Below are 24,898 nucleotides of genomic sequence, written 5' to 3'. Positions count from 1 at the left end.
AAAACATTGGGCTTTCCTGACTTTTGATCGCCAGTCAAGGTAAAACCAGGCAGATAAAGCAGACAGCTACGGGCTGCCACCTCTATCTGCGCTGAGAATCAAAATTTCTGCAGAGTGCTATGTCATTTTTGTTTTATTATTTATTTATTTTCACACTTCTATATGTGTGACAGTCCCAACAGCCAATCACAGACGCTGACACAGAGAATGGGCATCTGTGACTGGCTGCTTGAGTAACCTGAAAGCAGCCCATACATAGTACCATACTAGAATGTATGGGCTGATTGTACATTACTCAAACAGCCAATCACAGACGCCCATCCTCTTTGACCGCATCTGCGATTGACTGTTGGGTCTGTCACATATAAAAGTGTGAAAAGAAAATTTTAAAAATGAATTTTTGATTCTCACCGCAGATAAAGCAGACAGCTACGTACTGCCACCCCCAGCTGCCTGGCTTTACCTTGGCTGGCGATCAAAAGACAGAGAAGCCGAATATTTGTTTTAAACTTAACTTTTTTTTTTCCCGCCATATGTTAATCGCTAGCCAGATAAAACCAGGCAGCTGGGGGCTGGGATTCGCAGCATGGTAAGGCCCAAGCGTTCTTGGCCCTCCACGCTGAAAATCGCAGCCCACAGCCACCCCTGAAAATGGCGCATTCATCATGGCACCATTTCCAAGTGCTTTACCCGGCTCTTCCAGCGGCCCTGGTGGTGAGTGGCACCCTGGGTAATAATAGGGTTAGTACCAGGCCATCTTTGCCTTATCAGCTGGTACTAAGCCCGAAATTCATGGTTTCACGCCAAATTAGACATAGCCACCATCAATTTCTAGTAAACAGAAAAAAAAAAGACAGAATTTTTTTTTTTTATTATTATTAAAAATAAAACACATTTAGGGACTCCATCTTTAATAAAGAAAAATCCTCACTCCCAACGGAATCCATAGGTCTTCTGTCTTCATCTCTCTTAGATCTTTGCCATCAGACAAATATGTCTGCTGACAGATGAGCAGGCACAGAATGACACTGGAGCACTGTTACTGTGTAGTGCAGTGCTATGTTTCTTTTTTTGTCATTTCATGCAGTGTAGAAATCTTGGGAAAAGTGTGGATTGTGCTCTGGAAGTGATCAGTTATAGCTAACTATGTTATTTTCTGCAGAGATAAGTCCTGTATAGAAGATGTGATATATCGGTCTGCAGTTAAAGAACTTCACCTAGAGACATCACTGGTGAGTATGTGTATTACCTATACACACACACACTGACACTATATACAGAGCTCCTGTGCATAATGTCACTGGTGATCACTGTATTACCTGTACACTGACACTATATACAGAGCTCCTGTGTATAATGTCACTGGTGATCACTGTATTACCTGTACACTGACACTATATACAGAGCTCCTGTGTATAATGTCACTGGTGATCCCTGTATTTCCTATACACACACACACTGACACTATATACAAAGCTGTGCATAATGTCACTGGTGATCCCTGTATTACCTGTACACTGACACCATACACAGAGCTCCTGTGTATAATGTCACTGGTGATCACTATATTACCTGTACACTGACACTATATACAGAGCTCCTGTGTATAATGTCACTGGTGATCACTATATTACCTGTACACTCACACTATATACAGAGCTCCTGTGCATAATGTCACTGGTGATCACTATATTACCTGTACACTGACACTATATACAGAGCTCCTATGCATAATGTCACTGGTGATCACTATATTACCTGTACACTGACACTATATACAGAGCTCCTATGCATAATGTCACTGGTGATCCCTGTATTTCCTGTACACTGACACTATATACAGAGCTCCTATGTGTAATGTCACTGGTGATCACTGTATTACCTGTACACTGACACTATATACAGAGCTCCTGTGTATAATGTCACTGATGATCACTGTATTACCTCTACACTGACACTATACACAGAGCTCCTGTGTATAATGTCACTGATAATCTCTACATTATCTGTACGCTGACTCTATATACAGAGCTTTTTTACATTTTCATTATCAGTCACTATCTGGTGCCATTATGAGCCATGGTCATGGCGTGGCGGTATTTGTCCCTTGTATGTGGTATTATTCAGACAGTCACTATGTTGTGGTAATATGTGGTCTTCTCATGGTGTGGCAGTATATATACCTTGTACTTGGTAGTATTTGATCACTATGTGGTGGTATGTGTTCTGGTCATGGTGTGGCGGTATTTCTCTCTTCTATATGGTATTATTAGTCTAGGTATAGTGGATGGTTGTCAGTCATTTGTTTTTCGGATATTAAGAATGGGAACATTCTTTATTTGCAATACATATTAAATACTTGGATGTTTAACCTCTCCCTGTGTTGTGACTACTACACAGCAGCAGAGATTTATTGGTTAATAAAGTTGATTCATTTTGAAAGAGTTTGTGGACTTATGTTATTCCTATATACGGTAACTGCATGGTGCTGGTGGGCCCCAAGATTGATTTTTTCCTGGTGGGCCCCAGGTACTCCAGTCCGGCGCTGGTGCCAGACAGTTACCTCCTCATCTGTCCTGCTGCCGGCTGGGAGTCCTGTACAGTGCAGCATGTAGTGTGATGTGAATGCCACACTATGGAGATGCTGCTCCTACTACTGCCAAGTGAGGATCTCACCTCGCCAGTATGGTGCCCTCAGGAGCTCCCACAGGGCATCACAGGCCTTAGTATGAAGCAATTCCACAAGTCTTCTAGTATTGCTTCGTACTAAGGCCTGTGATGTCCTGTGAGACCTCCCTGAGGTCACCATACTGGGGAGGTGTGAGCCTCACCTCATGGGGCCCCATGATCTCTATGTACGATCCCTGACTGGGCCCCATGATCTCTATGTACGCCGCTGACTGGGCCCCATGATCTCTATGTACGCCGCTGACTGGGCCCCATGATCTCTATGTACACCTCTGACGGGGCCTCATGATCTCTATGTACGCCGATGACTGGGCCCCATGATCTCTATGTACACCTCTGACTGGGCCCCATGATCTCTATGTACGCCGCTGACTGGGCCCCATGATCTCTATGTACACCTCTGACTGGGCCCCATGATCTCTATGTACGCCGCTGACTGGGCCCCATGATCTTTATGTACGCCGCTGACTGGGCCCCATGATCTCTAGGTACACCGCTGACGGGGCCTCATGATCTCTAGGTACACCGCTGACGGGGCCTCATGTTCTCTATGTACGCCGCTGACTGGGCCCCATGATCTTTATGTACTCCGCTGACTGGGCCCCATGATCTCTATGTACGCCGCTGAGGAGGCCCCATGTTCTCTATGTACACCCCTAACCTGATTGGCCCCATGATCTCTATGTACGCCGCTGACTGGGCCCCATGATCTCTATGTACGACTTTGACTGGGCCCCATGATCTCTATGTACGCCGCTGACTCGGCCCCATGATCTCTATGTACGCCGCTGACTGGGCCCCATGATCTCTATGTACGATCCCTGACTGGGCCCCATGATCTCTATGTACGCCGCTGACTGGGCCCCATGATCTCTATGTACGCCGCTGACTGGGCCCCATGATCTCTTTGTACGCCGCTGACTGGGCCCCATGATCTCTATGTACACCGCTGACTGGGCCCCATGATCTCTATGTATGCCGCTGACTGGGCTCCATGATCTCTATGTACTCCGCTGACTGGGCCCCATGATCTCTATGTACGCCGCTGAGGGGGCCCCATGATCTCTATGTACACCCCTAACCTGATTGGCCCCATGATCTCTATGTACGCCGCTGACTGGGCCCCATGATCTCTATGTACGCCGCTGACTGGGCCCCATGATCTCTATGTACACCCCTAACCTGATTGGCCCCATGATCTCTATGTACGCCGCTGACTGGGCCCCATGATCTCTATGTACGATCCCTGACTGGGCCCCATGATCTCTATGTACGCCGCTGACTGGGCCCCATGATCTCTATGTACGCCGCTGACTGGGCCCCATGATCTCTTTGTACGCCGCTGACTGGGCCCCATGATCTCTATGTACACCGCTGACTGGGCCCCATGATCTCTATGTATGCCGCTGACTGGGCTCCATGATCTCTATGTACTCCGCTGACTGGGCCCCATGATCTCTATGTACGCCGCTGAGGGGGCCCCATGATCTCTATGTACACCCCTAACCTGATTGGCCCCATGATCTCTGTGTACGCCGCTGACTGAGCCACATGATTTCTATGTACGATCCCTGACTGGGCCCCATAATCTCTGATCTCTCATGATGTTTTTTTTTTATTAAAGATGGAGTCCCTAAATGTATTTTGTGTTTTATTTTTACTGTGTAGTGCGGCACTATGTTGCATTTTGTCATTTCATGCAGTGTAGAAATCTTGGGAAAAGTGTGGCTTGTGCTCTGGAAGTGATCAGTTATAGCTAACTGTTATTTTCTGCAGAGATAAGTCCGCATAGAAGATGTGATATATCGGTCTGCAGATAAAGAATTTCACCTAGAGACATCACTGGTGAGTATGTGTATTACCTATACACACACACTGACACTATATACAGAGCTCCTGTGCATAATGTCACTGGTGATCACTGTATTACCTGTACACTGACACTATATACAGAGCTCCTGTGTATAATATCAATGGTGATCATTGCATTACCTGTACACTGACACTATATACAGAGCTTCTGTGTATAATGTCACTGGTGATGACTGTATAACCTGTACACTATATACAGAGCTCCTGTGCATAATGTCACTGGTGATCACTGTATAACCTGTACACTGACCCAATATACTGAGCTTTTTTACATTTTTATTATTTTAGCATTATTTGTCACTATGTGGTGGCATTATGTGCTTTGGTCATGACATGACGATATTTGTCCCTTCTATGTGGTATTATTCAGTCACTATGTGGTGGTAATATGTGGTCTCATGGTGTGTCAGTATTTATACCTTGTATCTGGTAGCATTTGATCACTATGTGGTGATATTATGTGCTTTGGTCATGGTGTGGCGGTATTTGTGCCTTGTATGTGGCATTATTTGGGCACTATGTGGTGGTAATATGTGATCTGGTCACGGTGTGGTGGTATTTCTGCCTTCTATCTGGTAATATTGGTCTTGGTAGAGTGGATTGTGGTTGGTCATTTGTTTTATCTGATATCAATAAGGGGAAACCTCTTTATTTCCAATAGATATTAAATACTTGGATGTTTAACCCCTCCCTGTCCTGTGACTATTACACAGCAGCAGAGATGCAGTTACAGAGGTTCACCAGAGAAAGCAAGTTGGCATTTGGTGAGATTTTCACCTCTGTATTTATAAGACAAAACCAGGAGTGGGTGAGAAATGCATAAAACATGACCTCGGATTGCTCCACTCCTGGTTTTGTCTTATAAATACTGAGGTAAAAATCTCACCAAATACTCAAGTGCCACAATCTTCTGACAGTGCGGATTCCACCAATAAATAAGTGATCCCCTTCCCAACCTGTGCATCGCTGATAACTTGTTTTCACCAATAAAAACCCTTTAATGCAAACTACAGTAATTGTACATCGCAGTTCTGGTGAGCGCACAGTGATGGGCAGGAGCCCTGGAGTCAATGTCCCTGGTGGGCCCCAGACACCCCAGTCCGGCTCTGCCCCCGACCCAGCCCGCCCCTGATTTGTCACGCACGGACCCGAAGCGACTGTGCACTGCGATACACACATCCTGTTGAAATTTCTGCTGGCGTTTACAAGCCCCAACCCCCCTGGGCCCGGTCGCAGTGACTGCCACTGCGACCGCGGACATTACGCCCCTGGCTACGTGAATCATATGTCCCATTTTGGTGCTCCTCACCATTTGCATGGCACAGTCATGCATGCTTCTCTATCACCATAGCATGCTGCAAACAATCAGGATGGCTTCTGCTACATCTCTATATAAAAAGATAGTACATCTGTATTTCTATGATACGTAGAGTGGATGGAAATCATACATCTTGCTAATATTTATTATATTACATTCATCTGATGCTCTGTAGTAACAATGTAAATTAAATTGGCGACTTAGTGCAGTTCTATTACTATTAGTAAATGTGGCACCTTGTGTTCCACAGAATATCTGAATATTACCTGAATATTTAATCTCAGCTAATGTTCATTTATCTCTTAAATATCATTGGTCAGATGCTGATCACATGACCAGTGGTGGTGCATGCATGATGATTCCATATGAAATGCACTGAGTGACAGTTGGAAGTGACAGTTGGAATTGACCAACAACAGTGGAGGAGATGTCGGCTAACTCTAAGCAAAGCAATAATATGGATATAAAAGAGGAGGAGATTGTGGTGAGCAGAGAAAGAGTGAAGACACGAAGACCTTCCCATGACACATCTGATGATGAGAAGAAGTCTTCAGTCAACAGGACAAAACCACCAGTCCAGAAGAAAGAAGAAGTAGAGGAGAACGTGGTGAGGAGAGAAGGAGCGAAGAGACTAAGACCTTCCCATGACACATCTGATGATGAGAGGAAGTCTTCAGTCAACAGGACAAAACCACCAGTCCAGAAGAAAGAAGAAGTGGAAGAAAAGGAGAAGGTAGAAAGTCAGAAGATGGGAGCCAAGAAGAGAGGAGCCATCTTCATCTCATCAGGGGACAAAAAGGAGAAGAAAAGAAGAAGGATTACATTAGGACAGAAACCCATGGATCTAAAGCAGAAGGCTGAAGAAGCTGAAGGAAGCAGCGGTGTTCGGCCAACCGGCTCCAAAAGCACAGTCTCTGATACCATCAAGAGGAGATTATTATTCCATCAAGTGCTTGGCCGGGGATGCTATGGAACGGTCCTGCTGGCGGAAGATTCATCTACCCGCAAACATTTTGCTGTTAAGATCATCTGCAAAAGAGCCCTGCTTGCTGACGGTGATGAGCGTGTGATGGTGGAGCGACGGGTTTTACAGCTGGCATCTGGGAGCCCCTTCCTTGTCCACGCAGACTTTGCATTCCAGACCAAGGTACAGTATTGATTGCTCGATATTAGGAAATGTCACACGTACCACACACTGCTCTGCCTCATGGACCTCACTGATATCATCTTACATTTCAATATAGCATGTCCCAAGGTAACCGCTGACAATAAGATGAATGTGATGACTATACACATGGGATATTGTGGCCCCTACTGTAATCAATAACATTTATGGCGGGGCTTGGTACATTGGGAATCATTTATTAAAACAGCCTTTTTACTTATCCCAGCCAATCACAGAACAGCTTTTACTTTTCCAGGTCAGTTAAAACAACCTTAGCTGAGCTCTAATTGGTTAGTATGGGCTACTAGTTTTCTAGTGAGCAGATTTATTAATGAGGCCCAATGTACCCCGCTCTATAAATGATTGAAAATATTAGATGTCATCATAGAGGTCAATGAACTGTAGAAAATCACTTGCCCGGACCTCATGTTTCTAATTGGGTGACTGGTAATATTTGTATCATTTACAGCATTAGCTGGGCATTATCTTGTTTGGAGGCATCATCGCCATGTAGTAGTCTCTAGCTCATTTCTTTCACACTGTAGAATGTTACATATTATTATCTTGCATAGACATGGGATTTCAGAATAGATTAAATGTATTTGTTATTTTTGGTTATTTCCTGGATGACATTGTATTTTGTGTATACCATGTGGGGGACCCTGTGTACACTATATGTCAGGGCTATTGACTTTTGTGCACTTTATATACAATTTGAGAATGTGTTAATATTTTTGTATACAAGTATTATCTGTATCTTAAAGGCTTTTTTTAATTAATGTTGGGACATTTTTATGCACGTGCATCTACTTGTTTTTCATTGCCATGTTTTCTATGTATAAATATACTGGAATAAAGTACAAAATCCACTGTCTTGGAGTGAAATTTCTTCTAACCTCACCAGCTAATGAAAAAGATGGTATCATATTGACCAGGGGCGAGGTGGGCCAGAGGGGCACATGCCCTCCAAGCCGGTCGCCAAGCAGCTGCTTCTTTACAGACTGCAGGGCGGCCCTGTATCTTTCATTGTGTACATGTGCCAGCTGGGCATCTGCAGCCCAGAACAGCCGGCACAGGCCACGTTCTTATGCCTGCCGGAGAGAAGCTTCAGCCGCTGAGCAGTACGAGAGGGCAGACATCTTTGATTCTTGTAAGGCCACGACCCCACTATCAGTATTCGGTCAGTATTCGGTCAGTATTTTTTCACAGGAGTTGGTGATAAATGCAGAATTGGTGACTTGTTTCTATTATACCTTTTCTCTGATTGTTACTGACCTGGTTTTGGCTCCCACTCCTGAGAAAATATACTGACCAAATACTGATAGTGGGGCCGTGGCCTTAGCCTGAGCTCCGGATAGTGGTCAGGACAGGAGATTTATACTTTTTGTAGAGTGTGGAAGTGGCAGGACGCTGCTCACCTCCTGACAAGTCCAGGGCCAGATCCTGAATGTTATCTATGGTCGCTCTGCTGAGGATCAGAAAGATTTATTGTAGCAGATGGACCCTTCAAGCAGGTTGGGGTCGTGCTGTCAGTGTGAGATCATCGGCTCTCGATCTGTATGAATGTTCAAATCACATCGGACCTGAGATAGAGACACTTCAGACCTTACTATACAGACCCCTGCCCCAGACTGATCCTGCACCAGCTACAGGGCCAGAGCCGGCATATCCACCCATTGCACCAGGGCAAGTGCCAGGGCCCCGGGCAAGAGGGGGGCCCCACTCACAGTTGGGGACACTGGAACGCTATTGGGCCTGTGAGTTGGGGGGGCCCGGTGTAACCCCCCCCCCCCCCCGTGCTTTACGGTGTTTGAAATACTCACCTCTCGTCATACCCTGCTGGCCGCAGGAAAAATCCGCATCATGGGCACAGTACATGCGGATTTCAATTGGGGAACATTGCTTCCCTTCTACCATGCGTTTTTCATGCTTTTCCGCGGCGTTTACGCAACTGCAAAAACGCCGCGGAAACGCACGAAAAACGCATCGTGTGAACTCAGCCTAATAGTTTGAATTATTTTTGTCCAGAAGGGCTTAATCAATGTACAGTTCCACCACATGTGGAGCATAGTGCCCACATCAGAAGAGCATCTCCAGCAGTTAGGATCAAGTCCTTTGTAACATTTCTGAAGTTTTGATGGAGTCATATACCACCTGGAGAGAACTTTATAGCCATTCTCTTGTACTCTAACACATCTAGAGGAGACTTTAGGTGCTAGTAGTAATCTTTTAATTTCAGATGGGGTGAAAGGCCTATTCAGATCCTGTTCCCACTTCATTACATATGGCAGTTTCTTAGGGGTTCTGGCTAGGCATAATTGTTTTTGTAGAGCTGATAACGTTCTTTTTTAGGGGTTTTTTGCAGCTATAAGTTTTTCAAAATCAGTCATTTCCCTAATATAATTTGGAGTTTTAAAGACTAGTTTTAAGTTAGACATAAATTTCTGGTACATAAAGGGGTGAAAAGAGATAGTATCTAGCATTTGATTGAGTTCTGCCAAGCAGGGCATGACCCCATTATCTGTAATTTTTTGGAGTGGTGTTATCAAGTTGCGAATTGAGTTGTGTATTGTGGCATTATGGGCTGGAGAAAGGAGAGAACTAGGTCTCTAACTTGTAGGAGAGGGGAGGGAAACGGGGAGCATATTTGTCTTATATGGGGATTGGACCAGATTTTAAAAGTAGTGGCGGTGAAAGGGTTTTTAATTGATGTATACCTAGTACTACTTGAGGGCGTGAGGATGAGCTGTCTAAGGGGGAATTTAAGGATTGTTTCTTCTACTTTAATCCATTGCTTCTGTGGTGGGAGCCTGATCCATCCACGACTCTTTGGAGATGAGTGGCTTGTTGAAGTATCTTTAGATCTGGCAGATCTATACCTCCTTCAGAGTGGGGGAGGGATAATATTTGTAAGGGAAGTCTGGGTTTTTGGTTGTGCCACAAAAAACGGCTGAGGAGTTTTCGTATGTCAATGAAAAAAGAATTAGGTAGGTGGATTGGAAGGGCTTGCACTAGATAAGTTATTTTTGGCCATATCATACATTTAAGGAGATTTTTCCTACCCAACCAGGAGATGTATGAGATATTCCAGTTGGGGGTAAGTTTCTGGATTTTCTGCAATAGCGGTGGGAAGTTTAACTTATAAAGTTCTTGTAGGTTTGGAGAAATCTCAACTCCCAAGAAACGTATTGATGGGGGGGACCAGGTAAAGGGGGACCCGATTGCCATTTGTGTTTTTTGTGGTTCTGGGATATTTATATTTAAGACTTGAGATTTGCTAAGATTCACCTTAAAATTTGATAGTGCACCGTATTCCTTGAGTAATGTCAGGATAACTGGGACAGATATTCTCGGGTTAGAGGTCATGATCAGTAGATCGTCTGCGTATGCTGCGATTTTATGTTCAGAACCAGCTGATTTGATGCCAACGATCCTCCCCTCCTCTCTGAGCTTTTGTAGTAAAGGTTCTAGTGTAAGAATAAAAAGGAGAGGGGAAAGCGGGCATCCCTGCCTGGTGCCGTTAGAAATATTAAAAGATGAAGACATAACATGAGAGAGGATTAGATACACTGCTCAGCAGACAGTATCACACCGGATAGGATTAGATACACAGCTCAGCAGACAGTATCACACCGGATAGGATTAGATACACAGCTCAGCAGACAGTATCACACCGGAGAAGATTAGATACACAGCTCAGCAGACAGTATCACACAGGAGAAGATTAGATACACAGCTCAGCAGACAGTATCACACAGGAGAAGATTAGATACACAGCTCAGCAGACAGTATCACACAGGAGAGGATTAGATACACAGCTCAGCAGACAGTATCACACAGGAGAGGATTAGATACACAGCTCAGCAGACAGTATCACACAGGAGAGGATTAGATACACAGCTCAGCAGACAGTATCACACCGGAGAAGATTAGATACACAGCTCAGCAGACAGTATCACACCGGATAGGATTAGATACACAGCTCAGCAGACAGTATCACACCGGATAGGATTAGATACACAGCTCAGCAGACAGTATCACACAGGAGAAGATTAGATACACAGCTCAGCAGACAGTATCACACAGGAGAAGATTAGATACACAGCTCAGCAGACAGTATCACACAGGAGAGGATTAGATACACAGCTCAGCAGACAGTATCACACCGGATAGGATTAGATACACAGCTCAGCAGACAGTATCACACCGGATAGGATTAGATACACAGCTCAGCAGACAGTATCACACCGGATAGGATTAGATACACAGCTCAGCAGAGAGTATCACACCGGATAGGATTAGATACACGGCTCAGCAGACAGCATCACACCGGATAGGATTAGATACACAGCTCAGCAGACAGTATCACACCGGATAGGATTAGATACACAGCTCAGCAGACAGTATCACACCGGATAGGATTAGATACACAGCTCAGCAGACAGTATCACACAGGAGAAGATTAGATACACGGCTCAGCAGACAGTATCACACAGGAGTGGATTAGATACACAGCTCAGCAGACAGTATCACACCGGATAGGATTAGATACACAGCTCAGCAGACAGTATCACACCGGATAGGATTAGATACACAGCTCAGCAGACAGTATCACACCGGATAGGATTAGATACACAGCTCAGCAGACAGTATCACACCGGATAGGATTAGATACACAGCTCAGCTGACAGTATCACACAGGAGAAGATTAGATACACGGCTCAGCAGACAGTATCACACAGGAGTGGATTAGATACACAGCTCAGCAGACAGTATCACACAGGAGAGGATTAGATACACAGCTCAGCAGACAGTATCACACAGGAGAAGATTAGATACACAGCTCAGCAGACAGTATCACACAGGAGAAGATTAGATACACTGCTCAGCAGACAGTATCACACCGGATAGGATTAGATACACAGCTCAGCAGACAGTATCACACAGGAGAAGATTAGATACACAGCTCAGCAGACAGTATCACACAGGAGAAGATTAGATACACAGCTCAGCAGACAGTATCACACAGGAGAGGATTAGATGCACAGCTCAGCAGACAGTATCACACAGGAGTGGAATAGATACAAGGCTCAGCAGACAGTATCGCACATGGCGGTATTAGATACATGGCTCAACAGACAGTATCACACAGGAGAGGATTAGATACACAGCTCAGCAGACAGTATCACACAGGAGAAGATTAGATACACTGCTCAGCAGACAGTATCACACCGGATAGGATTAGATACACAGCTCAGCAGACAGTATCACACAGGAGAAGATTAGATACACAGCTCAGCAGACAGTATCACACAGGAGAGGATTAGATACACAGCTCAGCAGACAGTATCACACAGGAGAGGATTAGATACACAGCTCAGCAGACAGTATCACACAGGAGAAGATTAGATACACAGCTCAGCTGACAGTATCACACAGGAGAGGATTAGATACACAGCTCAGCAGACAGTATCACACAGGAGAAGATTAGATACACTGCTCAGCAGACAGTATCACACCGGATAGGATTAGATACACAGCTCAGCAGACAGTATCACACAGGAGAAGATTAGATACACAGCTCAGCAGACAGTATCACACAGGAGAGGATTAGATACACGGCTCAGCAGACGGTATCACACAGGAGAGGATTAGATACACGGCTCAGCAGACAGTATCACACAGGAGAGGATTAGATACACGGCTCAGCAGACAGTATCACACAGGAGAGGATTAGACACACGGCTCAGCAGACAGTATCATACAGGAGAGGATTAGATACACAGCTCAGCAGACAGTATGACACAGGAGAGGATTAGATACACGGCTCAGCCGACAGTATCACACCGGATAGGATTAGATACAAAGCTCAGCCGACAGTATCACACAGGAGAGGATTAGATACACGGCTCAGCAGATAGTATCACTCAAGATAGGATTAGATGCACGGCTCAGCAGACAGTATCACACATGACAGGATTAGATACATAGCTCAGCAGACAATATCACACAGGGTAGGATTAGATACACAGCTCAGCAGACGGTATCACACAGGATAGGATTAGATACACTGCTCAGCAGACAGTATCACACCGGATAGGATTAGATACACAGCTCAGCAGACAGTATCACACCGGATAGGATTAGATACACAGCTCAGCTGACAGTATCACACAGGAGAAGATTAGATACACGGCTCAGCAGACAGTATCACACAGGAGTGGATTAGATACACAGCTCAGCAGACAGTATCACACAGGAGAGGATTAGATACACAGCTCAGCAGACAGTATCACACAGGAGAAGATTAGATACACAGCTCAGCAGACAGTATCACACAGGAGAAGATTAGATACACTGCTCAGCAGACAGTATCACACCGGATAGGATTAGATACACAGCTCAGCAGACAGTATCACACAGGAGAAGATTAGATACACAGCTCAGCAGACAGTATCACACAGGAGAAGATTAGATACACAGCTCAGCAGACAGTATCACACAGGAGAGGATTAGATGCACAGCTCAGCAGACAGTATCACACAGGAGTGGAATAGATACAAGGCTCAGCAGACAGTATCGCACATGGCGGTATTAGATACATGGCTCAACAGACAGTATCACACAGGAGAGGATTAGATACACAGCTCAGCAGACAGTATCACACAGGAGAAGATTAGATACACTGCTCAGCAGACAGTATCACACCGGATAGGATTAGATACACAGCTCAGCAGACAGTATCACACAGGAGAAGATTAGATACACAGCTCAGCAGACAGTATCACACAGGAGAAGATTAGATACACAGCTCAGCAGACAGTATCACACAGGAGAAGATTAGATACACAGCTCAGCTGACAGTATCACACAGGAGAGGATTAGATACACAGCTCAGCAGACAGTATCACACAGGAGAGGATTAGATACACAGCTCAGCAGACAGTATCACACAGGAGAAGATTAGATACACTGCTCAGCAGACAGTATCACACAGGAGAAGATTAGATACACAGCTCAGCTGACAGTATCACACAGGAGAGGATTAGATACACAGCTCAGCAGACAGTATCACACAGGAGAAGATTAGATACACTGCTCAGCAGACAGTATCACACCGGATAGGATTAGATACACAGCTCAGCAGACAGTATCACACAGGAGAAGATTAGATACACAGCTCAGCAGACAGTATCACACAGGAGAGGATTAGATACACGGCTCAGCAGACGGTATCACACAGGAGAGGATTAGATACACGGCTCAGCAGACAGTATCACACAGGAGAGGATTAGATACACGGCTCAGCAGACAGTATCACACAGGAGAGGATTAGACACACGGCTCAGCAGACAGTATCATACAGGAGAGGATTAGATACACAGCTCAGCAGACAGTATGACACAGGAGAGGATTAGATACACGGCTCAGCCGACAGTATCACACCGGATAGGATTAGATACAAAGCTCAGCAGACAGTATCACACAGGAGAGGATTAGATACACGGCTCAGCAGATAGTATCACTCAAGATAGGATTAGATGCACGGCTCAGCAGACAGTATCACACATGACAGGATTAGATACATAGCTCAGCAGACAATATCACACAGGGTAGGATTAGATACACAGCTCAGCAGACGGTATCACACAGGAGAGGATTAGATACACAGCTCAGCAGACATTATCACACAGGAGAGGATTAGATACACAGCTCAGCAGACATTATCACACAGGAGGGGATTAGATACATAGCTCAGCAGACGGTATCACACAGGAGAGGATTAGATACACGGCTCAGCAGACAGTATCACACAGGAGGGGATGAGATACACAGCTCAGCAGACAGTACCACACAGTATAAGATTAGATACACTGCTCAGCAGACAGTATCACACAGGAGAGGATTAGATACACAGCTCAGCAGACAGTATCACACAGTATAAGATTAGATACACTGCTCAGCAGATTATCACAGCATAGGATTAGATACACGGCTCAGCAGACAGTATCACACAGGAGAGGATTAGATACACAGCTCAGCAGACAGTATCACACAGGAGAGGATTAGATACACGGCTCAGCAGACAGTATCACACAGGAGTGGATTAGATACACTGCTCAGCAGACAGTATCACACAGGAGAGGATTAGATACACAGCTCAGCAGACAGTATCACACAGGAGAGGATTAGATACACAGCTCAGCAGACAGTATCACACCGGATAGGATTAGATACACAGCTCAGCAGACAGTATCACACCGGATAGGATTAGATACACAGCTCAGCAGACAGTATCACACAGGAGAAGATTAGATACACGGCTCAGCAGACAGTATCACACAGGAGTGGACTAGATACACTGCTCAGCAGACAGTATCACACAGGAGAGGATTAGATACACAGCTCAGCAGACAGTATCACACAGGAGAGGATTAGATACACAGCTCAGCAGACAGTATCACACCGGATAGGATTAGATACACAGCTCAGCAGACAGTATCACACCGGATAGGATTAGATACACAGCTCAGCAGACAGTATCACACCGGATAGGATTAGATACACAGCTCAGCAGACAGTATCACACCGGATAGGATTAGATACACAGCTCAGCTGACAGTATCACACAGGAGTGGATTAGATACACAGCTCAGCAGACAGTATCACACAGGAGAGGATTAGATACACAGCTCAGCAGACAGTATCACACAGGAGAAGATTAGATACACAGCTCAGCAGACAGTATCACACAGGAGAAGATTAGATACACTGCTCAGCAGACAGTATCACACCGGATAGGATTAGATACACAGCTCAGCAGACAGTATCACACAGGAGAAGATTAGATACACAGCTCAGCAGACAGTATCACACAGGAGTGGAATAGATACAAGGCTCAGCAGACAGTATCGCACATGGCGGTATTAGATACATGGCTCAACAGACAGTATCACACAGGAGAGGATTAGATACACAGCTCAGCAGACAGTATCACACAGGAGAAGATTAGATACACAGCTCAGCAGACAGTATCACACAGGAGAGGATTAGATACACAGCTCAGCAGACAGTATCACACAGGAGAAGATTAGATACACAGCTCAGCAGACAGTATCACACAGGAGAAGATTAGATACACTGCTCAGCAAACAGTATCACACCGGATAGGATTAGATACACAGCTCAGCAGACAGTATCACACAGGAGAAGATTAGATACACAGCTCAGCAGACAGTATCACACAGGAGTGGAATAGATACAAGGCTCAGCAGACAGTATCGCACATGGCGGTATTAGATACATGGCTCAACAGACAGTATCACACAGGAGAGGATTAGATACACAGCTCAGCAGACAGTATCACACAGGAGAAGATTAGATACACTGCTCAGCAGACAGTATCACACCGGATAGGATTAGATACACAGCTCAGCAGACAGTATCACACAGGAGAAGATTAGATACACAGCTCAGCTGACAGTATCACACAGGAGAGGATTAGATACACAGCTCAGCAGACAGTATCACACAGGAGAGGATTAGATACACAGCTCAGCAGACAGTATCACACAGGAGAAGATTAGATACACTGCTCAGCAGACAGTATCACACAGGAGAAGATTAGATACACAGCTCAGCTGACAGTATCACACAGGAGAGGATTAGATACACAGCTCAGCAGACAGTATCACACAGGAGAAGATTAGATACACTGCTCAGCAGACAGTATCACACCGGATAGGATTAGATACACAGCTCAGCAGACAGTATCACACAGGAGAAGATTAGATACACAGCTCAGCAGACAGTATCACACAGGAGAGGATTAGATACACGGCTCAGCAGACGGTATCACACAGGAGAGGATTAGATACACGGCTCAGCAGACAGTATCACACAGGAGAGGATTAGATACACGGCTCAGCAGACAGTATCACACAGGAGAGGATTAGACACACGGCTCAGCAGACAGTATCATACAGGAGAGGATTAGATACACAGCTCAGCAGACAGTATCACACCGGATAGGATTAGATACAAAGCTCAGCAGACAGTATCACACAGGAGAGGATTAGATACACGGCTCAGCCGACAGTATCACACCGGATAGGATTAGATACAAAGCTCAGCAGACAGTATCACACAGGAGAGGATTAGATACACGGCTCAGCAGATAGTATCACTCAAGATAGGATTAGATGCACGGCTCAGCAGACAGTATCACACATGACAGGATTAGATACATAGCTCAGCAGACAATATCACACAGGGTAGGATTAGATACACAGCTCAGCAGACGGTATCACACAGGAGAGGATTAGATACACAGCTCAGCAGACATTATCACACAGGAGAGGATTAGATACACAGCTCAGCAGACATTATCACACAGGAGGGGATTAGATACATACACAGCTCAGCAAACAGTATCACACAGGACAGGATTAGATACATAGCTCAGCAGACGGTATCACACAGGAGAGGATTAGATACACGGCTCAGCAGACAGTATCACACAGGAGGGGATGAGATACACAGCTCAGCAGACAGTACCACACAGTATAAGATTAGATACACTGCTCAGCAGACAGTATCACACAGGAGAGGATTAGATACACAGCTCAGCAGACAGTATCACACAGTATAAGATTAGATACACTGCTCAGCAGATTATCACAGCATAGGATTAGATACACGGCTCAGCAGACAGTATCACACAGGAGAGGATTAGATACACAGCTCAGCAGACAGTATCACACAGGAGAGGATTAGATACACAGCTCAGCAGACAGTATCACACAGGAGAGGATTAGATACACAGCTCAGCAGACAGTATCACACAGTATAAGATTAGATACACTGCTCAGCAGACAGTATCACACAGGAGAGGATTAGATACACAGCTCAGCAGACAGTATCGCACAGGAGAGGATTAGATACACAGCTCAGCAGACGGTATCGCACAGGAGAGGATTAGATACACAGCTCAGCAGACAGTATCACACAGGAAAGGATTAGATACATAGCTCAGCAGACGGTATCACACAGGACAGGATTAGATGCACAGCTCAGCAGACAGTATCACACAGCAGAGGATTAGATACACAGCTCAGCTGACAGTATCACATAGGACAGGATTAGATACACAGTTCATCAGACAGTATCACACAGGAGTGGATTAGATACACGGCTCAGCAGACAGTATCACGAAAGATAGGATTAGATACACAGTTCATCAGACAGTATCACACAGGAGACGATTAGATACACAGCTCAGCAGACAGTATCACACATTACATGATTAGATACACAGCTCAGCAGACAGTATCACACAGGATGGGATTAGATACACGGCTCAGCAGACAGTATCTCACAGGAGAGGATTAGATACACGGCTCAGCAGACAGTATCACACAGGAGAGGATTAGATACACAGCTCAGCAGACAGTATCACACAGGAGAGGATTAGATACACAGCTCAGCAGACAGTATCACACAGGAGAGGATTAGATACACAGCTCAGCACACAGTATCACACAGGAGAGGATTAGATACACGGCTCAGCAGACCGTATCACACAGGAGAGGATTAGATACACAGCTCAGCAGACAGTATCACACAGGATAGGATTAGATACACTGCTCAGCAGATGGTATTACACAGTATAGGATTAGATACACAGCTCAGCAGACAGTATCACACAGGATAGGATTAGATACACGGCTCAGCAGACATTATCACACAGGAGATGATTAGATACACAGCATAGGATTAGATACACAGCTCAGCAGACAGTATCACACAGGACAGGATTAGATACACAGCTCACCAGACAGTATCACACAGCATAGGATTAGATACACAGGTCAGCAAACAGTATCACACAGGATAGGATTAGATACACGGCTCAGCAGACAGTATCACACAGGAGAGGATTAGATACACTGCTCAGCAGACAGTATCACACAGGAGAGGATTAGATACACAGGTCAGCAAACAGTATCACACAGGATAGGATTAGATACACGGCTCAGCAGACAGTATCACACCGGATAGGATTAGATACACGGCTCAGTAGACAGTATCACACAGGAGAGGATTAGATACACAGCATAGGATAAGATACACATCTCAGCAGACAGTATCACACAGCATAGGATTAGGTACACGGCGCAGCAGACAGTATCACACAGGAGAGGATTAGATACACAGCTCAGCACACAGTATCACACAGGAGAGGATTAGAGACACAGCTCATCTGACAGTATCACACAGGAGGGGATTAGATACACAGCTCAGCAGACAGTATCACACAGGATAAGATTAGATACACTGCTCAGCAGACAGTATCACACAGGAGAGTATTAGATACACAGCTCAGCAGACAGTATCACACAGGAGAGGATTAGATACACGGCTCAGCAGACAGTATCGCACATGGCGGTATTAGATACATGGCTCAACAGACAGTATCACACAGGAGAGGATTAGATACACAGCTCAGCAGACAGTATCACACAGGAGAAGATTAGATACACTGCTCAGCAGACAGTATCACACCGGATAGGATTAGATACACAGCTCAGCAGACAGTATCACACAGTAGAAGATTAGATACACAGCTCAGCAGACAGTATCACACAGGAGAGGATTAGATACACAGCTCAGCAGACAGTATCACACAGGAGAAGATTAGATACACAGCTCAGCAGACAGTATCACACAGGAGAAGATTAGATACACAGCTCAGCTGACAGTATCACACAGGAGAGGATTAGATACACAGCTTAGCAGACAGTATCACACAGGAGAAGATTAGATACACTGCTCAGCAGACAGTATCACACCGGATAGGATTAGATACACAGCTCAGCAGACAGTATCACACAGGAGAAGATTAGATACACAGCTCAGCAGACAGTATCACACAGGAGAGGATTAGATACACGGCTCAGCAGACGGTATCACACAGGAGAGGATTAGATACACGGCTCAGCAGACAGTATCACACAGGAGAGGATTAGATACACGGCTCAGCAGACAGTATCACACAGGAGAGGATTAGACACACGGCTCAGTAGACAGTATCATACAGGAGAGGATTAGATACACAGCTCAGCAGACAGTATGACACAGGAGAGGATTAGATACACGGCTCAGCCGACAGTATCACACCGGATAGGATTAGATACAAAGCTCAGCAGACAGTATCACACAGGAGAGGATTAGATACACGGCTCAGCAGATAGTATCACTCAAGATAGGATTAGATGCACGGCTCAGCAGACAGTATCACACATGACAGGATTAGATACATAGCTCAGCAGACAATATCACACAGGGTAGGATTAGATACACAGCTCAGCAGACGGTATCACACAGGATAGGATTAGATACACTGCTCAGCAGACAGTATCACACCGGATAGGATTAGATACACAGCTCAGCAGACAGTATCACACCGGATAGGATTAGATACACAGCTCAGCTGACAGTATCACACAGGAGAAGATTAGATACACGGCTCAGCAGACAGTATCACACAGGAGTGGATTAGATACACAGCTCAGCAGACAGTATCACACAGGAGAGGATTAGATACACAGCTCAGCAGACAGTATCACACAGGAGAAGATTAGATACACAGCTCAGCAGACAGTATCACACAGGAGAAGATTAGATACACTGCTCAGCAGACAGTATCACACCGGATAGGATTAGATACACAGCTCAGCAGACAGTATCACACAGGAGAAGATTAGATACACAGCTCAGCAGACAGTATCACACAGGAGAAGATTAGATACACAGCTCAGCAGACAGTATCACACAGGAGAGGATTAGATGCACAGCTCAGCAGACAGTATCACACAGGAGTGGAATAGATACAAGGCTCAGCAGACAGTATCGCACATGGCGGTATTAGATACATGGCTCAACAGACAGTATCACACAGGAGAGGATTAGATACACAGCTCAGCAGACAGTATCACACAGGAGAAGATTAGATACACTGCTCAGCAGACAGTATCACACCGGATAGGATTAGATACACAGCTCAGCAGACAGTATCACACAGGAGAAGATTAGATACACAGCTCAGCAGACAGTATCACACAGGAGAAGATTAGATACACAGCTCAGCAGACAGTATCACACAGGAGAAGATTAGATACACAGCTCAGCTGACAGTATCACACAGGAGAGGATTAGATACACAGCTCAGCAGACAGTATCACACAGGAGAGGATTAGATACACAGCTCAGCAGACAGTATCACACAGGAGAAGATTAGATACACTGCTCAGCAGACAGTATCACACAGGAGAAGATTAGATACACAGCTCAGCTGACAGTATCACACAGGAGAGGATTAGATACACAGCTCAGCAGACAGTATCACACAGGAGAAGATTAGATACACTGCTCAGCAGACAGTATCACACCGGATAGGATTAGATACACAGCTCAGCAGACAGTATCACACAGGAGAAGATTAGATACACAGCTCAGCAGACAGTATCACACAGGAGAGGATTAGATACACGGCTCAGCAGACGGTATCACACAGGAGAGGATTAGATACACGGCTCAGCAGACAGTATCACACAGGAGAGGATTAGATACACGGCTCAGCAGACAGTATCACACAGGAGAGGATTAGACACACGGCTCAGCAGACAGTATCATACAGGAGAGGATTAGATACACAGCTCAGCAGACAGTATGACACAGGAGAGGATTAGATACACGGCTCAGCCGACAGTATCACACCGGATAGGATTAGATACAAAGCTCAGCAGACAGTATCACACAGGAGAGGATTAGATACACGGCTCAGCAGATAGTATCACTCAAGATAGGATTAGATGCACGGCTCAGCAGACAGTATCACACATGACAGGATTAGATACATAGCTCAGCAGACAATATCACACAGGGTAGGATTAGATACACAGCTCAGCAGACGGTATCACACAGGAGAGGATTAGATACACAGCTCAGCAGACATTATCACACAGGAGAGGATTAGATACACAGCTCAGCAGACATTATCACACAGGAGGGGATTAGATACATAGCTCAGCAGACGGTATCACACAGGAGAGGATTAGATACACGGCTCAGCAGACAGTATCACACAGGAGGGGATGAGATACACAGCTCAGCAGACAGTACCACACAGTATAAGATTAGATACACTGCTCAGCAGACAGTATCACACAGGAGAGGATTAGATACACAGCTCAGCAGACAGTATCACACAGTATAAGATTAGATACACTGCTCAGCAGATTATCACAGCATAGGATTAGATACACGGCTCAGCAGACAGTATCACACAGGAGAGGATTAGATACACAGCTCAGCAGACAGTATCACACAGGAGAGGATTAGATACACGGCTCAGCAGACAGTATCACACAGGAGTGGATTAGATACACTGCTCAGCAGACAGTATCACACAGGAGAGGATTAGATACACAGCTCAGCAGACAGTATCACACAGGAGAGGATTAGATACACAGCTCAGCAGACAGTATCACACCGGATAGGATTAGATACACAGCTCAGCAGACAGTATCACACCGGATAGGATTAGATACACAGCTCAGCAGACAGTATCACACAGGAGAAGATTAGATACACGGCTCAGCAGACAGTATCACACAGGAGTGGATTAGATACACTGCTCAGCAGACAGTATCACACAGGAGAGGATTAGATACACAGCTCAGCAGACAGTATCACACAGGAGAGGATTAGATACACAGCTCAGCAGACAGTATCACACCGGATAGGATTAGATACACAGCTCAGCAGACAGTATCACACCGGATAGGATTAGATACACAGCTCAGCAGACAGTATCACACCGGATAGGATTAGATACACAGCTCAGCAGACAGTATCACACCGGATAGGATTAGATACACAGCTCAGCTGACAGTATCACACAGGAGAAGATTAGATACACGGCTCAGCAGACAGTATCACACAGGAGTGGATTAGATACACAGCTCAGCAGACAGTATCACACAGGAGAGGATTAGATACACAGCTCAGCAGACAGTATCACACAGGAGAAGATTAGATACACAGCTCAGCAGACAGTATCACACAGGAGAAGATTAGATACACTGCTCAGCAGACAGTATCACACCGGATAGGATTAGATACACAGCTCAGCAGACAGTATCACACAGGAGAAGATTAGATACACAGCTCAGCAGACAGTATCACACAGGAGTGGAATAGATACAAGGCTCAGCAGACAGTATCGCACATGGCGGTATTAGATACATGGCTCAACAGACAGTATCACACAGGAGAGGATTAGATACACAGCTCAGCAGACAGTATCACACAGGAGAAGATTAGATACACTGCTCAGCAGACAGTATCACACCGGATAGGATTAGATACACAGCTCAGCAGACAGTATCACACAGGAGAAGATTAGATACACAGCTCAGCAAACAGTATCACACAGGAGAAGATTAGATACACAGCTCAGCAGACAGTATCACACAGGAGAAGATTAGATACACAGCTCAGCTGACAGTATCACACAGGAGAGGATTAGATACACAGCTCAGCAGACAGTATCACACAGGAGAGGATTAGATACACAGCTCAGCAGACAGTATCACACAGGAGAAGATTAGATACACTGCTCAGCAGACAGTATCACACAGGAGAAGATTAGATACACAGCTCAGCTGACAGTATCACACAGGAGAGGATTAGATACACAGCTCAGCAGACAGTATCACACAGGAGAAGATTAGATACACTGCTCAGCAGACAGTATCACACCGGATAGGATTAGATACACAGCTCAGCAGACAGTATCACACAGGAGAAGATTAGATACACAGCTCAGCAGACAGTATCACACAGGAGAGGATTAGATACACGGCTCAGCAGACGGTATCACACAGGAGAGGATTAGATACACGGCTCAGCAGACAGTATCACACAGGAGAGGATTAGATACACGGCTCAGCAGACAGTATCACACAGGAGAGGATTAGACACACGGCTCAGCAGACAGTATCATACAGGAGAGGATTAGATACACAGCTCAGCAGACAGTATCACACCGGATAGGATTAGATACAAAGCTCAGCAGACAGTATCACACAGGAGAGGATTAGATACACGGCTCAGCCGACAGTATCACACCGGATAGGATTAGATACAAAGCTCAGCAGACAGTATCACACAGGAGAGGATTAGATACACGGCTCAGCAGATAGTATCACTCAAGATAGGATTAGATGCACGGCTCAGCAGACAGTATCACACATGACAGGATTAGATACATAGCTCAGCAGACAATATCACACAGGGTAGGATTAGATACACAGCTCAGCAGACGGTATCACACAGGAGAGGATTAGATACACAGCTCAGCAGACATTATCACACAGGAGAGGATTAGATACACAGCTCAGCAGACATTATCACACAGGAGGGGATTAGATACATACACAGCTCAGCAAACAGTATCACACAGTACAGGATTAGATACATAGCTCAGCAGACGGTATCACACAGGAGAGGATTAGATACACGGCTCAGCAGACAGTATCACACAGGAGGGGATGAGATACACAGCTCAGCAGACAGTACCACACAGTATAAGATTAGATACACTGCTCAGCAGACAGTATCACACAGGAGAGAATTAGATACACAGCTCAGCAGACAGTATCACACAGTATAAGATTAGATACACTGCTCAGCAGATTATCACAGCATAGGATTAGATACACGGCTCAGCAGACAGTATCACACAGGAGAGGATTAGATACACAGCTCAGCAGACAGTATCACACAGGAGA

At 45.3% G+C, this 24,898-nt stretch overlaps 1 long non-coding RNA gene across 1 annotated transcript in view; it reads left to right on the top strand.

Moving 5' to 3' along the window:
- Positions 1 to 1,160: 1,160 nt before the first annotated feature.
- The window catches only part of LOC141218948 (uncharacterized), a 48,032-nt gene continuing 24,294 nt past the window's right edge, over positions 1,161 to 24,898 (top strand). Inside the window, exons 1-2 of the long non-coding RNA XR_012287585.1 lie at positions 1,161 to 1,232; positions 4,465 to 4,533. This is a non-coding gene — a long non-coding RNA (uncharacterized lncRNA). The remainder of the gene's footprint in view (positions 1,233 to 4,464; positions 4,534 to 24,898) is intronic.

Source organism: Phyllobates terribilis, unplaced genomic scaffold (assembly GCF_046119375.1).
Source record: "Phyllobates terribilis strain yellow unplaced genomic scaffold, ASM4611937v1 Scaffold_252__1_contigs__length_2834547, whole genome shotgun sequence".
NCBI lineage: Eukaryota > Metazoa > Chordata > Amphibia > Anura > Dendrobatidae > Phyllobates > Phyllobates terribilis.
Note: the sequence above shows the minus strand (reverse complement) of the source record. Positions and strands in the feature narration are given on the sequence as shown.